At 39.2% G+C, this 15,913-nt stretch overlaps 1 non-coding gene and 1 pseudogene across 1 annotated transcript; both read left to right on the top strand.

Moving 5' to 3' along the window:
- Positions 1-8,783: 8,783 nt before the first annotated feature.
- On the top strand, positions 8,784-8,857 carry TRNAR-ACG. Its single transcript has one exon. It is a non-coding gene; the product is annotated as a tRNA-Arg (tRNA).
- Positions 8,858-11,090: 2,233 nt separating this feature from the next.
- Positions 11,091-14,400, top strand: LOC119288852 (annotated as a pseudogene).
- The last annotated feature ends 1,513 nt before the right edge of the window (positions 14,401-15,913 follow it).

The following is a 15,913-nucleotide window of genomic DNA, read 5'->3' as shown; positions in this document are numbered from 1 at the left end:
AAGTTAACCAAGTATCATCACATAGCATAATCCTACCCGGCGATCCTCCCCTCGTCGCCCTGTGAGAGAGCGACCACCGGGTTGTAACTGGCACTTGAAAGGGTGTGTTTTCTTAAGTATCCGGTTCTAGTTGTCATAAGGTCAAGGTACAACTCCGGGTCGTCCTTTTACCGAGGGACACGGCTATTCGAATAGATAAACTTCCCTGCAGGGGTGCACCACATAACCCAACACGCTCGATCCCCTTTGGCCGGACACACTTTCTTGGGTCATTCCCAGCCTTGAAAGATCAACATGTTGTAACCCTACCTAGGCACAACAGAGAGGTCAGCATGCCGGTCTAAATCCTATGCGCGTAGGGGTCTGGGCCCATCGCCCATTGCACACCAGCACGTTGCGTGGGTGGTCGGAAGCAGACCTAGCCTCCCTAATACAAGAGCAGACATTCCAGTCCAATCCGGTGCACGCCTCTCAGTCGCTAATGTCAAGAAGGCTTCGGCTAATACCACGACGTCGAGTGCCCATAATTGTTCCCGCGTAGCTGGTTAGTGTGTATAGGCCAATGGCCAGACTCAGATCAAATACCAAGATCTCGTTAAGTGTGTTAATTGACGTAACCGTGGACGCCGACCAGGGCCAGGTCCACCTCTCTCCTAGGTGGTCTCAACCTGCCCTGTCGCTCCGCCACAAAGGTCCACTCAAAGGGCCGTCAGGACAAACGTCCTTTCGGTCCCAGTCTGTGAATCACTCACGGATACTCTACAAGCCGACCCGACTTTAGTCACCACATGTATCATGTATTATGTATATAAGTATATACCCGTGATCACCTCCCGAGTGATCACGGCCCGATAGTATAGCATGGCAGACAGACAAGAATATAGGGCCACTGATGGAATACTAGCATCCAATACTAAGCATTTAGGATTGCAGGTAAAGGTAAAAACAGTAGTAGTAAGGACAGGCTATGCATCAGGATAGGATAAACGGAAAGTAGTAGCATGCTACACTACTCTAATGCAAGCAGTAGAGAGAAGAATATGTGATATCTGGTGATCAAGGTGGGGCCTGCCTGGTTGCTCTGGCAAGGAGGGGTCGTCAACATAGTAGTCGTCGGGGCACCAGGAGCTGCGTCAGTCTCGTAGTCTACCGGAGAGAAGAGGGGGAAGAAACAATGAATAGAATGCAAACAGATGCATAACGATGCATGACATGACAAGTAATGGCGCTAGGTGTGCCCTAACATGGTAGGAGGTGTTACCGGCGAAGGGGCGGACATCCGGGAAAGTATCCCCAGTGTTTCGCATTTTTGGATAGATGAACTGTTGGAGGAAAGTTGTGCGTTCTCTATGCTAGGGGTGTGTGGCGGATGAACGGGCTGTGTATCCGGATTCATCTCGTCGTTCTGAGCAACTTTCATGTACAAAGTTTTTCCATCCGAGCTACGGTTTATTTTATATTAATTTTAAAAGATTTAATCAATTTTCTAGATTTAATAAATTAACTGTTGGAGGAAAGTCAGCAGTCAACGTTGATCGTTGACCTGGTCAACCTGACAGCTGGGTCCCACCTCTCAGGGACTGTTTAGCTAATTAACAATAGTTAATTAGGTTAATTAAACACCATTAATTGAGTTAATTAATTTAGTTAATTTAAACAGAATTAATTAAGTTAATTATTTAGTTAATTAATTAATTAATATTTAATTTTATCTATATATTTATTTATTTTATTTCTTATTTAAAAAAACGTTCTGGGGGATGGACCCCACTTGTCATTGGGCCAAAGGGCCACAGCGGGTCGGGCTATCGGGCACCCGGGCGCAGTTACGGGCGCCGGGCGTGCAGGCCCGAGGCCACCAGGGGGCGCCGGCCTCGACGGTGGCCGGAGCAGTACGGCGAAACAGCAGCCAGGACGGGCGGTGGAGACGGCGCAACAGTGGCTGCGGCTCGACGGGGAGCCGTGGCAGTGGTCGCGCGGTGGCTTGGCCGAAGTAACAGGGGCGGCGCTGGGGAAGCGGGGGGTCGTGATGGTGGACGGCGCACACGGGAATAGGGCAGCCATGCGGCAGTGGTAGCCGTGGGCGAGCGACAGACGACGCGCAACAGCGTGGTCGTACGGGACGGACGGCGCGAGTGCGGTGGGCGCAGGCGGTGCAGTCGCGGTGAGCGCGAGGCGGAGCGGGGCATAGCGGGCCGACGCGAGCGGCGGCTGCAGCCGGAACAGGCGGAGCGAGACACGAGGGAAGGAGATGGAGCAAGGCAGCTGCGGTGAGGCTGAAGGCAGCGTTGGCGAGCGTGATGGCGCGGCCGGCGACCAGGTGCGAGCGGGCGGGCGTGGCCATGGACGCGGGCGACAGCGGGCATGCAGGGTAGGACGTGTACCGGGGGGCGCACGCGCGGTCGACCGGGCGCGGCCAGGGCCATGGTGGCCGCGGGCGGGAGCTCGGGCGGCGGACGAGCGCGGCGACCAAACAGGGAGGGAAAGAGAGGTCGGGGGTTGGCCTCACCGGGGTGCGTAGGGAAAATGGCAGCGGCGCGTGGGGAGGACGGCGGGGACGACGGCGACGTAGGAGAGGCAGTCCGGCGAGGTTGCGATCCGGGCGGCAGCGACGTCGAGTGCCGAGGGAGAGGTCGTTCCCCCGATCCCGATATGTATCGGGGAGGGGGGAGGGAGACGTGGGGAGAGGAGTGCGGGAAGTGGGTGGTTGGGTTAGGGTTTCGGTTGTGGGGGGAATAAGGGAGTGAGGGGCGGCCGGTTGGGTCGGCCTGGTGGGCCGAAGCCCAGTGGGGGGTTCCCTTTTTCTTTTCTTTTTTTTGTATTTGTTTTGTTTTTTGTTTTTATTTTTTATTTTTATTTATTTTCCCTTTCCGTTTTAATTCATTTTAAAATATTTAGGCATTTTGTATTAGTGTGGTTCCTTCACCATAAATACCTAGGCATTAATTGGCAGACTCCGAACATTTTAGTTTTACTGTTTGAAAACTTTTGGTGTTTGACAAAAATCCAAATTTGAATTTGAATAGTTTTGATCCAACGCGAGATTAGCAAGAGTAACCGAGGTGACGTGGCATCGTTAACGTGGGATTACTGTAGCCTAATTATCCGGGTGTTACAATGGATCTCCAAGAGGCCATTGTATCGAGAATCAAGAGAGAGAGAGAGAGAGAGAGAGAGAGAGAGAGAGAGAGAGAGATGAAGCCATCTAGCTACTAACTACAGACCCGAAGTTCTACAAAGAACTACTCACGCATCATCGGAGAGGCACCAATCGAGGTGGTGAACCCCATCCGAGATGGTGTCTAGATTGGATCTGGTGGTTCTGGACTCTACGGCGGCTGGATGAATATTTCGTCGACTCCCCTAGGGTTCTAGGATTTTTGGGGTATTTATAGAGCAAAGAGGCAGTCCGGGGGGCACCCGAGGTGGGCACAACCCACCAGGGCGCGCCTAGGCCTCCTGGCGCGCCCTGGTGGGTTGTCCCCTCCTTGGGACTCCCCCAGGTGCAACAAGGATGCAACATGTTCCTTCTGGTCCATCAAAAATCTCCATAAAGTTTCGTGGCATTTGGACACCTTCTAATATTGATTTCTGCGATGTAAAAAACACGAAAAAAACAAGAACTGGCACCTGGCACTATGTCAATAGGTTAGTACCAAAAATGATATAAAGTGACTATAAAATGATTATGAAACATCCAAGATTGATAATATAACGGCATGGAACAATAAAAAATTATAGATACGTTGGAGACGTATCAGTATCCCCAAGCTTAACTCCTACTCGTCCTCGAGTAGGTAAGTCGTAAAAACAGAATTTTTGATGTGGAATGCTGTCTATCATGTCATATCATATTCTTTCTTTATAGCAAGGACATTTGGACTTTTAGTTGTTTGAAGAAGTAGTCTAGTTTTGACATGATAATTTAGATACTCAAGCATATCAACAAGCAACCACGTCTTTCAAAATATCAATGATAAAATAAGCTATCCATAGCCCATCATGCTCAAACATTGATCCATTCATGAAACACACTCGAATATTAGCTACACCCAATACTTAAGTACGATCATATTGCCTCCTAGTTGGTGCTTTTATAAGAGAAGATGGAGACTCAAAATAAAAATTGCATAAAGTAAAAAAGGCCCTTCGTGCAGGGAAGTAGGGATTTGTAGAGGTGCCAGAGCTCAAAGCGAAAAACTTAGAGATAAAAACATTTTGAGAGGTGTATCCATCCCACCAATGAAAATGACTTAGAGTTCCCAATACTTTCCATGCATAAATATATCATAGGCAATTCCCAAATAGAAAATAAAGTTTATTCCTTTTTCCACCATAACTTTCACTTTCCATGGCTAGCCGTATACACGGTTGCCCTCCATACCAACACTTTCCAAGGAATTTATTATTTGACAACATAAAGTAAATTCATTTTTTTGCATTTCAGGATTGGCCATCCCTAATACCTTTGCCTTACTCTCGTGCAATGACAAGTGAATAAACACTCATCTTGAGAATAACACATCTAGTATGGAAAATATTAGCCATCCCTCACCGCTCCGTGAGCGAAACTAACACACAGAAGAGAAGTTTATTTTGAAAATTAGAGATGGCACATGCAAATTTGCTTAGAACGGCAAAATAATACCGCATATAGGTAGATATAGTGGATTCATGTGGCAAAACTGGGTTAAAGGTTTTTGGAAGCACAAGTAGTGATCATACTTAGTGCAAAATGAAGTCTAGCAAAAGATTGGGAAGCGGCCAACTAAGAAACGAATAATCTCATAAGCAAGCATTAAGCATAAATAACACTGAATAATGCACCACAAGTAGGATATAATTTCATTACATGACTATTTACTTTCATACTTGCATAGGGAATCACAAACCTTAACACCAATATTCTTAATAAAGCATAATTACTCATCAAGATGACTCACATATCACATCATCATATCTCAAAACTATTAGTAAGAAAGCGGGGATGCCACTCGGGGGCATCGCCAAGCTTAGCTGGTTGCTCATTTTTGGATAATAGCTTGGGATACCGGGGCATCCCCAAGCCTAGGCTCTTCCATCCTTCCTTCATCCATCGTAAGATAACCCAAAACTTGAAAACTTCAATCACACAAAACTCAACAAAACCTTCGTGAGATCCGTTAGTATAAGAATAATAGATCACTACTATAAGTTCTGTATCAAACCAATTCATATTTTATTCTTGTATTATATCTACTATATTCCAACTTTTCTATGGCAAAAACTCATCAAAGGAAACCATAGAACCATCAAAATAAGCACACAACACAAAGAAAACAGAATCTGTCAAAATAGAAGAGTCTATAGCAATCTGACAATTTCGAATACTTCTGTTACTTCAAAAATTCTGAAAAATTAGGACGACTTGACAAATTTTTATATTGATCTACTACAAGTGGAATGGGTATTTTATCGCTCTCTGGTAAAAAATGAAAACTAATTTTGTGAGCGTAAAAGTTTCTGTTTTTCAGCAAGATCAAACAACTATCACCCAAGAAGATCCTAAAGGCTTCACCTGGCACAAACACTAACTAAAACATAAAAACACAATCATAACAGTAGCATAATTGTGTTAACACACAAAAACAGGAAGCAAAAAAGCAAAAAATAAAATTTATTCATTGGGTTGCCTCCCAAAAAGCACTCTAGTTTTACGCCCTTAGCTAGGCATGAAGCAAGGATCTAAGTTTTGTCATCTTTCTTCTTAACTTTATGAGAGGTATTTTCATCATGAGGCTTTGTAAACACATCATAAGACATGTTATCCATAGAGGCCTTAGCAATCCTCAGTTGGTTTCATCATACCCATTTTGATTTCCCGCAACAATCCAAGAGCAATGTTGATTAACATTATTGAAAACTTGTTGGATTATATCTAGAACTGGGACTTCCTTTTTAAGATTATCATCAAAGATTTTATTGTCCCCAAGCAAATGTCTTAAAGCATAGTCACTGTTGTAAAGAATTTCATCTATCACAGGTTTTTCATGATTTATATCAAAAAAGTCAAAGATTTCCCTAGCTTCCCGTATTATGTAGTCAAACTCATTCATAAGAACAAGAGTGGCCAACTTTTTAGCTCTAGGATTCTTTACAACGGGGAGATCAAAACACAATCTTTGCAAGGTAGGATGGGTACGAATAAATTTACTTTCAAGTTTCAGAACTAGTGCTGAAATAGCATCCGCATAAGATCTAGTAGTTTTAAGTATAGGGGCATCGTCAAGGCTAAGCTTCCCAACACAATTGAAAAATTCATGGATACGTTCTTGTCCCATAACTTTACCTTGCCCCCAAATAAAGGTTTTAGCATCCAGATTGCTCGTACGTCCAATTTTAGGAGTTAGGCCATCATCTGTTGGTGCCATACCGAAATCACTCATGATTGCAAGCAAAGGATAGATCTGACAAGAAAACGGCGAACGGAAAAGAGAGGCGAATAAAATAGTAAATTTTTGTGAAGTGGGGGAGAGGAAAACGAGAGGCAAATGGAAAATAATGTAAATTGCAAGGAGATGAGATTTGTGATTAGGAACCTGGTATGTGTTGAAGATCCTCCCCGGCAACATCGTCAGAAATTCCTTTTGATGTCGCTTGAAGCTACATCGGTATTTCCCCAAAGAGGAAGGGATGATGCAGCATAGCGGCGGTAGGTATTTCCCTCAGATATGAAATGAAGGTTATCGAACCAGTAGGAGAACCAAGCAACACAACGTAAACAGCCCCTACACATAGATAACAAATCCTCGCAACCCGACGTGTTAAAGGGGTTGTCAATCCCCTTCGGGTAACGGTGCCAAAAATTGGTGCGTGACAGGAAAAAGGTTATGATAGATTGGATAAATAGATTGCAAATAAAATAAAGCGCGGCAAGATATTTTGGATTTTTGGATTAATAGATCTGAAAATAAAAGCAAATAATAATATATCACAAAGGCAAATAATATGAGAAAGAAGACCCAGGGGGCGTAGGTTTCACTAGTGGCTTCTCTCGAGAAAAATAGCAAACGGTGGGTAAACAAATTACTATTAGGCAATTGACAGAACCTCAAATAATTATGACGATATCCAGGCAATAATCATTATATAGGCATCACGTCCAAGATTAGTAGACCGACTCCTGCCTGCATCTACTACTATTACTCCACACATCGACCACTATCTAGCATGCATCTAGTGTATTAAGTTCACGGAGAAACAGAGTAATGCAATAAGAACGATGACATGATGTAGACAAGATCTATCTATGTAGAGATAGACCCTATTGTTTTGTCCTTAGTAGCAACGATACATATGTGTCATTTCCCTTCCTGTCACTAGGATCAAGCACCGTAAGATCGAACCCACTACAAACCACCTCTTCCCATTGCAAGATAAATAGATCAAGTTGGCCAAACAAAACCCAAATATCAGAGAAGAAAGACGAGGCTATAAGCAATCATGCGTAAAAGAGATCAAAGAAACTCAAATACTTTCAAGGATATAAAAAGATAGATCTGATCATAAACAAGAAGTTCATCGGATCCCAACAAACACACGCAAAAGAGTTACATCATATGGATCTCCAAGAGACCATTGTATTGAGAATCAAGAGGGAGAGAGATGAAGCCATCTAGCTACTAACTACGGACCCGAAGGTCTACAAAGAACTACTCACGCATCATCGGAGAGGCACCAATGGAGGTGGTGAACCCCATCCGAGATGGTGTCTAGATTGGATCTGGTAGTTCTGAACTCTGCGGCGGATGGATGAATACTTCGTCGACTCCCCTAGGGTTATGGGATTTTTGGGGTATTTATAGAGCAAAGAGGCGGTCTGGGGGGCACCCAAGGTGTGCACAACCCACCAGGGGGCGCCTGGGCCTCCTGCGCACCCTGGTGGGTTGTCTCCTCCTCGGGTCTCCCCCCAGGTGTAACCAGGGCCCAACATGTTCCTTCTAGTCCATAAAAAACTTCGTAAAGTTTTGTGGCATTTGGACTCCGTCTGATATTGATTTTCTACGATGTAAAAAACATGCAAAAAACAGGAACTGGCACTTGGCACTATGTCAATAGGTTAGTACCAAAAATGATATAAAATGATTATAAAACATCCAAGATTGATAATATAATAGCATGGAACAATCAAAAATTATATATATGTTGGATATGTATCAGCAGCTGAGGCATCCTAACGAATGAACGATTTGAACCTTGTTCCTACATTGCATGATCAAATCGATCAGGCACTTTCCATCTATCTTCATTGTTCAACTCTTTGATGAAAATATGAAAAAACCAAAAAAAAAGCTCTGCCCTTCCATCTCTTGGATAGATAGAGAGGGAGGGCGGAGGCCTTTGGTGTCCCTTTCAGTCAAGAATTGGGGCTTCACAATTACTAGCCAATATTTATCTCATGCCTTTCCTCGTGCATGGTTTGATATTCTGGTGTCCTAGGCATAGAGGAACCACACCAATCCATCCCGAATTTGGTGGTTAAACTCTACTGCGGCAAAATAGCTCGATGCCAGAATGATAAAAAGCTTAACACCTCTTATTTGACTTTTTCACTATTTTGAAATAAGAAAAAGATCCAAATCTAAAATGCAAAGGTTGTCTTATTCAAAACCTCAATCATCACATCCCCTCTCTCCCACTTCACACCTCGGAACGCACTGTTCTTATAGAGAGAAAGGCGCTTTCCCATCTTCTTAACCTGAAATGAAGGGGTACCCCCGGGATGAGATCCAGTGGAGACAGCTGGGCATGTAGCTCAGAGGATTAGAGCACGTGGCTACGAACCACGGTGTCGGGGGTTCGAATCCCTCCTCGCCCACAGCCTTCCAAAGGGGGAAGGGCCTTTACTTTCCCCCTGATGGTCGGAAAATCATGATCGGGATAGCAGGCGTAAAGCTATTGAACCTAGGTATGCTCTTTCCTTTTGTCAAAGTGGAATTGTAGAACAGAATGTGATGCGATGAGATAGAATGCAATAGAAATAGAAACAAGGATAGAGAATGGGTTATCTACTCCTAAGGGTCAAAGCAAGAACTTTAATTCAATTATTTATTCTTACATTAAATAATGAGTAAAATCTCCCAAAGTAGGATTCGAACCTACGACCAGTCAGTTAACAGCCGAGTACTCTACCACTGAGCTACTGAGGAACAAGGGGGGATTCGACCTCCTAGAGTTCAACTCCCGCTCTCAACCCATGAACAATATGAGTTCGAAGCTTCTTTTGTAACTCCCATAATTTCTTAGTAGTGGCTCTGTTCCATGCCTCATTTCATAGGGAAGCCCAAAGTGGCTCTATTTCATTCTATTTCACTTCCTAGCACTTCCTATCATTTAATATCCATCCCTTTGGTCATATTGACATAAGAGATGTCATTTATAGTCTATCTCTTTCTACATATGGGAAGTCAAGAAATTCTCATCGAAACATCGAGAAATTGTGCATATAAAAAACTCTAAAGAAAGAAAAAAAAGGAGACCCATGCCATGATTTTCAAATCTTTTATATTTAGTAGTCTAAGTTTCTCGATGAGGATTATTAATTCGGTCGTTGTGGTTAGAATCTATTATGGATTTCTACAACATTCTCCATAGGTCCCTCTTAGATCTTCTTTCTCCAATCTTGGATTAGGGAAGAAGGAGATATTCGCGACTACTAGCGATTTCATTATGGGGAAGCTCATGATCTTCATATTGATCTATTATCCACCTCTATATCTATTCTTTCTTAGCTAAACAGGTGTAAGATCTATCCAATTTGGTTATATTATATCATGGACCTGAAAAACGGATCTGAATTTGACTGAAATGCATGATCTTCACAGGTATCACTTTTCACGATACATAAAAGGTGCAATAGCGATTTTCGAACCATATCCTATAAGATAATGGTTTCCATTACTTTGAGAAATGGATTCTTATATCAAACTATAGCTATTGCATTAAAGAAGAAAACAAACTAATAGAAGTCAAAGATGCGGAATGATAGTGAATAGAGAGAAAGATTCTTCTGATTTTCTTGTTTCTATCTACTAGACGTTGTAGAGAATTGAGAATTTTCATGCCTTTCAATTCTCGTACTCATAATTGGAAAGTTATGGAAGGAGATCATTTTGCAATGAAAACAACATATAAAACTCTAGACAATTTCGAAATCAGGCCAAGCGTCTTAATACATATTCAAAAAATCATTATTGGCCCACCACTGATTAGAAGATTTAGCTTATATGAATCGCTATTGGTTTGATATGAATAATGACAATCGTTTCAGTATGTTAAGGATACAGATGTATCCAAAATTCATTTAGAGTTACTTAATAGTCTATTTCTTATACCATATCCGTATCCCGTGAAATTCTCTAGCCAAAAGATGGATGCATATGTTGTGTTTAATTTTGCTAAATGATATCAATTAAATGGTGTATCAATTCCATAAATTGCATATAGCAATAAATAAATCAGCAAAATTCTTTCTAATATTTTAGATAGAAGAAACATTTTTCTATCTAAAATATTAGAAAGAATGTACCCTTCTATCCAAATCCAATTTGCATTGATAAAATAAATCCAAATTCCAGTAGTAGATGAATAATTGCAAATTTGTGTGTGTACGAGATTAGAATAACTTCAAAATAACTGACATAATTTTGTATTTTTCCTGATCAGAAAAATACATGAAAAAGAAAGGAGGTAGATTTTTTTTTGGATTTATGGTTAAAGAAGAAAAAGAAGAAAACAGGGGTTCTGTTGAATTTCAAGTATTTAGTTTCACCAATAAGATACGGAGACTTGCTTCACATTTGGAATTACACAAAAAAGATTTTTCATCGGAAAGAGGTCTACGAAGACTTTTGGGAAAACATTGATGTTTGCTGGCTTATTTGGCAAAGAAAAATAGAGTACGTTATAAGAAATTAATCGGTTAGTTGAATATTCGGGAGTAGTAATTTAATCGTTCAAATTTTTTTCTTGTTTTTTTAGTAGTCTTAGATTTTTCATTTTGATGAGCCTCGCTTTGAGGAATTCATGGAATAATCCATTTTCATGTAATAATGAATTAAGGAAGAAAGGATATGAGTCTACCGCTTACAAGAAAAGATCTCATGGTAGTCAATATGGGCCCTCAACACCCATCAATGCATGGTGTTCTTCGACTGATCGTTACTCTCGATGGTCAGGATGTTATTGATTGTGAACCCATGTTAGGCTATTTACACAGAGGAATGGAAAAAAATCATGGAAAACCGAACTATTATACAATACTTACCTTATGTAACAAGGTGGGATTATTTAGCTACTATGTTTACAGAAGCAATAACAGTAAATGCACCAGAATTCTTGGAGAATATTCAAATACCACAAAGAGCCAGCTATATTAGGGTAATTATGTTAGAATTAAGCCGGATAGCTTCTCATTTGCTATGGCTTGGACCTTTTATGGCGGATCTCGGCTCACATACTCCTTTTTCTATATTTTTAGAGAGAGAGAGAGAGAATTAATGTATGATCTATTTGAAGCTACTACAGGTATGCGAATGATGCACAATTACTTTTGCATCGGAGGAGTAGCTGCCAATCTACCTTATGGATGGATCGATAAATGTTTAGATTTCTGTGATTATTTTTTACGCGGAGTTGTTGAATATCAACAACTTATTACACATAATCCAATTTTTTAGAGCGAGTTGAAGGAGTAGATTTTATTAGCGGAGAAGAAGCAGTAAATTGGGGCTTATTGGGACCGATGTTATGAGCTTCTGGAATACAATGGGATCTTCGTAAAGTAGATCCTTATGAGTCTTACAACCAATTTGATTGGAAAGTCCAATGGCAAAAATAAGGGGATTCGTTAGCTCGCTATTTACTATGAGTTGGTGAAATGAGGGAATCCATCAAATAATTCAACAAGCTGTAGAAAAAAAAATTCCTGGAGGACCTTATGAGAATTTAGAAGTCTGACGCTTTAAGAAATAAAAGAATTATGAATGGAATTATTTTGAGTATAAATTTCTCGGTAAAAAACCTTTGCCCAATTTTGAATTGTCAAGAAAAGAGCTTTATGTAAGAGTAGAAGCCCCAAAAGGTGAATTAGGGATTTATCTAGTTGGAGATGATAGCCTTTTCAACTTGAGATGGAAAATCCGTCCACACGGGTTTATTAATTTGCAAATTCTTCATCAGCTAGTTAAAAATGAAATTGGCTGATATCATGACGATAATAGGTAGTATAGATATCATTATGGGGGAAGTTGATCGTTGAAATGATAATAGATAGGGTAGAGGTAGAAACTATCAATTCTTTTTCGAAATTGGAATTATTAAAAGAAGTCTATGGACTGATATCGATTCTACCCATTTTGACCCTCCTTTTGGAAATAACAATAGAGGTACTCGTAATTGCGTAGTTAGAAAGAGAAATATCTACGTCGATACAACAACATATTGGTCCTAAATATGCTGGCCCCCTGGGCCTGCTTCAAGTTATAGCAGATGGGACTAAGCTACTTTTTAAAGAACATATTCTGCCATCCCGAGGAGATATTTCTTTATTTAGCATTGGACCCTCTATAGCAGTCATATAAGTTTTATTAAGTTTTTTAGTTATCCCTTTGGGATATCATTTTGTTTTAGCCGATCTTAGTATTGGTGTTTTTTATGGATTGCCATTTAAAGTATAGCTCCTATTGGTCTTCTTATGGCGGGATATAGCTCAAATAAAAAATATTCTTTTTCAGGCGGTCTACGAGCTGCAGCTCAATCCATTAGTTATGAAATACCATTAACTTTTTGTGTGCTAGCAATATCTCTACGTGTGATCCGTTAAAATAGATCTTTTTCCTATAAAATCCATTAGCTATTTATATTCCTTTTCTTATTTAGTATTTGGGTTGGTAAGTTAAACTAGATAGCTATATGACTGAAACAAAACAGCTTATAAATTTGTAGTAAAAAGAAAAAATATCATTTCCTATGTACAAGAAAAAAGTGGAAGTAAACATAAGCAGTGTAAACTCTTTATCCCAAGGTTGATAATTTTTAATTAGTCATCATATCTTGAAGTGGCCAAGAATAAAGGATTCACAATATGGAATCCATTACTAGAATACTCCTAGTTATTACTATAACTTAATAATCCATAAGAAGAATCCACCAAAAGTTAGTGAAGGGTTAGGAACACTAAAGTACACAAAGGATTAGTAATGGAAAATCTAAAACATTAGAGATTTTTGCCCATAAAAGGAATCATAATAAGGACTTGCAATTTGTAGAAATTATCAAGTAGTACTTTCTTCAGATTCTGATCCAGAGTATGTTCCCATTCACTTGTTAAGGAAATGGCTATCAAGAACGAATTAACATCCATTTTTTCTTTTTAAATACCCCCTCCCTGGGGAAAGAAGAATAGTAAAAAAGATATGGAGTGCACTAGATTTTTTTCATTATTTCCTTCCTCTCTCCATATTCATGCAGAATTGCTCATGAACTAATACCCAACTCTTTCCATTTATTAATTGAATTCCTATAACAAGTAACAAGTGTTTTATTCCAAGATTAAGTTATTACTGAACAAAGAAAAATTTCCATTATATTATAAAGGATGAGATCAATTCGGAAGTGCCTTTTCTTATTCTAGCAGACGGAATTCCTTTGGTCTAATTTAGGACTTTCAAATCTATTTTATTTTATCTAATTCTATCTACGCCCCAGGGGCTAGGAACAAAACAGTCCTTTCCTTTTCTGATCACAGAGAAGCCGTATGAAGCTAAGGTTTCATGTACGGTTTTGAAATAGCAGTGGGAACTATGATGTTACCATCGACTATGATTATCTAACAGTTCAAGTACGGTTGATATAGTTGAAGCACAGTCAAAATACGGTTTTTTGGATGGAATATTTGGCGTCAGTCTATAGGTTTTCTAGTTTTTTAATTTCTTCTTTGGCAGAATGTGAAAGATTACCCTTTGATTTACCAGAAGCGGAGGAAGAATTAGTAGTAGGTTTCCAAACGGAATATTACGGTATCAAATATGGTTTATTTTATCTTGTTTCTTACCTAAATTTATTAGTATCTTCTTTATTTGTAACAGTTCTCTACTTGGGCGGGTGGAACTTATCTATTCCCTATATATCGTTTTTGATTTTTTTCCAAATGAATAAAGCAGTTGGAATTTTGGAAATGACAATGTGTATATTTTTACATTAACTAAAGCTTATTTATTTCTCTTCATTTCTATCACAATAAGATGGACTTTACCGAGGATGAGAATGGATCAGTTGTTAAATCTTGGATGGAAATTTCTTTTACATATTTCCCTGGGCAATCTCTTATTAACAACCTCTTCTCAACTTGTTTCACTATAAATAAGATAATACACTAATTGTAAGAATATTTTCAACACAAAAGCTCTCTCAAACAAGAGAAAGAAACATATCCTTTTCATAGATATTTAGAATGAATATGTTCCCTATGGTAACTGGCTTTATGAGTTATGGTCAACAAACAATACATGCTACAATGTACATAGGTCAAAGTTTCATAACTACCTTATCCCACACAAATCGTTTACCTATAACGATTCACTACCCTTATGAAAAATCAATTACACCAGAGCGTTTCCGAGGGCGAATCCACTTTGAATTTGATAAATGTATTGCTTGTGAAGTATGTGTTCACGTATGTTCGATAGGTTTACCTGTTGTGGATTGGAGATTTGAAAAGGACATTAAAAGAAAACAATTGCTTAATTATAGTATTGATTTCGGAGTTTGTATATTTTGTGGCAATTGTGTTGAGTACTGTCCAACAAGCTATTTATCAATGACTGAAGAATATGAAGTTTCTACCTATGATCATCATGAATTGAATTACAACCAAATTGCTTTGAGTCGGTTACCAATCTCCATAATGGGAGATTATACAATTCAAACAATTAGGAATTTGTCTGAAAGTAAAATAAACAAAGAAAAATCTTCGAATTCAAGAACGATTACTGATTACTAAACTTTTATTTTACCTTTTTGTTATAAAAATATAAAATTCTTTATTAAACTTAAAGAAAAACAAAAACTACTGCTTATTGGAAATTCTTTCTTATTTTAAATCATACTAGATTTTTGTGATATAGTATAATTTCTAACTATAAAGTTTATACACAAAAAATACCCTAATCCTTTTTTCCTTCCTTGAATCCTTTAGTTTTAGTCAGTTCATGAAAAAATTTATACTATTAATTTCTTTTTATCCATAATGGATTTACCTGGACCAATACATGAGATTCTTATGCTATTTGGGGCATTTGTTCTTCTACTAGGGGGTCTAGGAGTAGTATTACTTACCAACCCCATTTATTCTGCCTTTTTGCTGGGATTAGTTCTTGTTTGTATATCCTTATTCTATTTTATTAAATTCCTACTTTGTAGCTATCGCACAACTTCTTATTTATGTGGGAGCTATAAATGTCTTGATCATATTCATTGTAATGTTCGTTAATGGCTCAGAATGGTCTAAAGATAAGAATTATTGGACTATTGGACATGGGTTCACTTCACTCATTTGTATAACTATTAGTTTTTCACTAATGACTACTATCCCAGATACATCATGGCATGGAATTCTTTGGACTATAAGATCAAACCAAATAGTAGAACAGGGTCTCATAAATAATGTTCAACAAATTGGAATTCATTTAGCAACCGATTTTTATCTTCCATTTGAACTCATTTCTATAATTCTTCTAGTTTCTTTAATAGGTGCAATTACTATGGCTCAACAATAAGAAAACTTAGAAAAAGTACAAATTATAAGAATTGCAAATCTAAAATAAATAACTAAAGAATCACAATTTTGATTTAGTAAAACCCATCTACTGCAAAC

The sequence above is a fragment of the Triticum dicoccoides genome, chromosome 4A (assembly GCF_002162155.2).
Source record: "Triticum dicoccoides isolate Atlit2015 ecotype Zavitan chromosome 4A, WEW_v2.0, whole genome shotgun sequence".
In the NCBI taxonomy this organism is placed as follows: Eukaryota; Viridiplantae; Streptophyta; class Magnoliopsida; order Poales; family Poaceae; genus Triticum; species Triticum dicoccoides.
The sequence above is the reverse complement of the archived record's forward strand: the minus strand, read 5'-3'. Positions and strand labels throughout refer to the sequence as shown.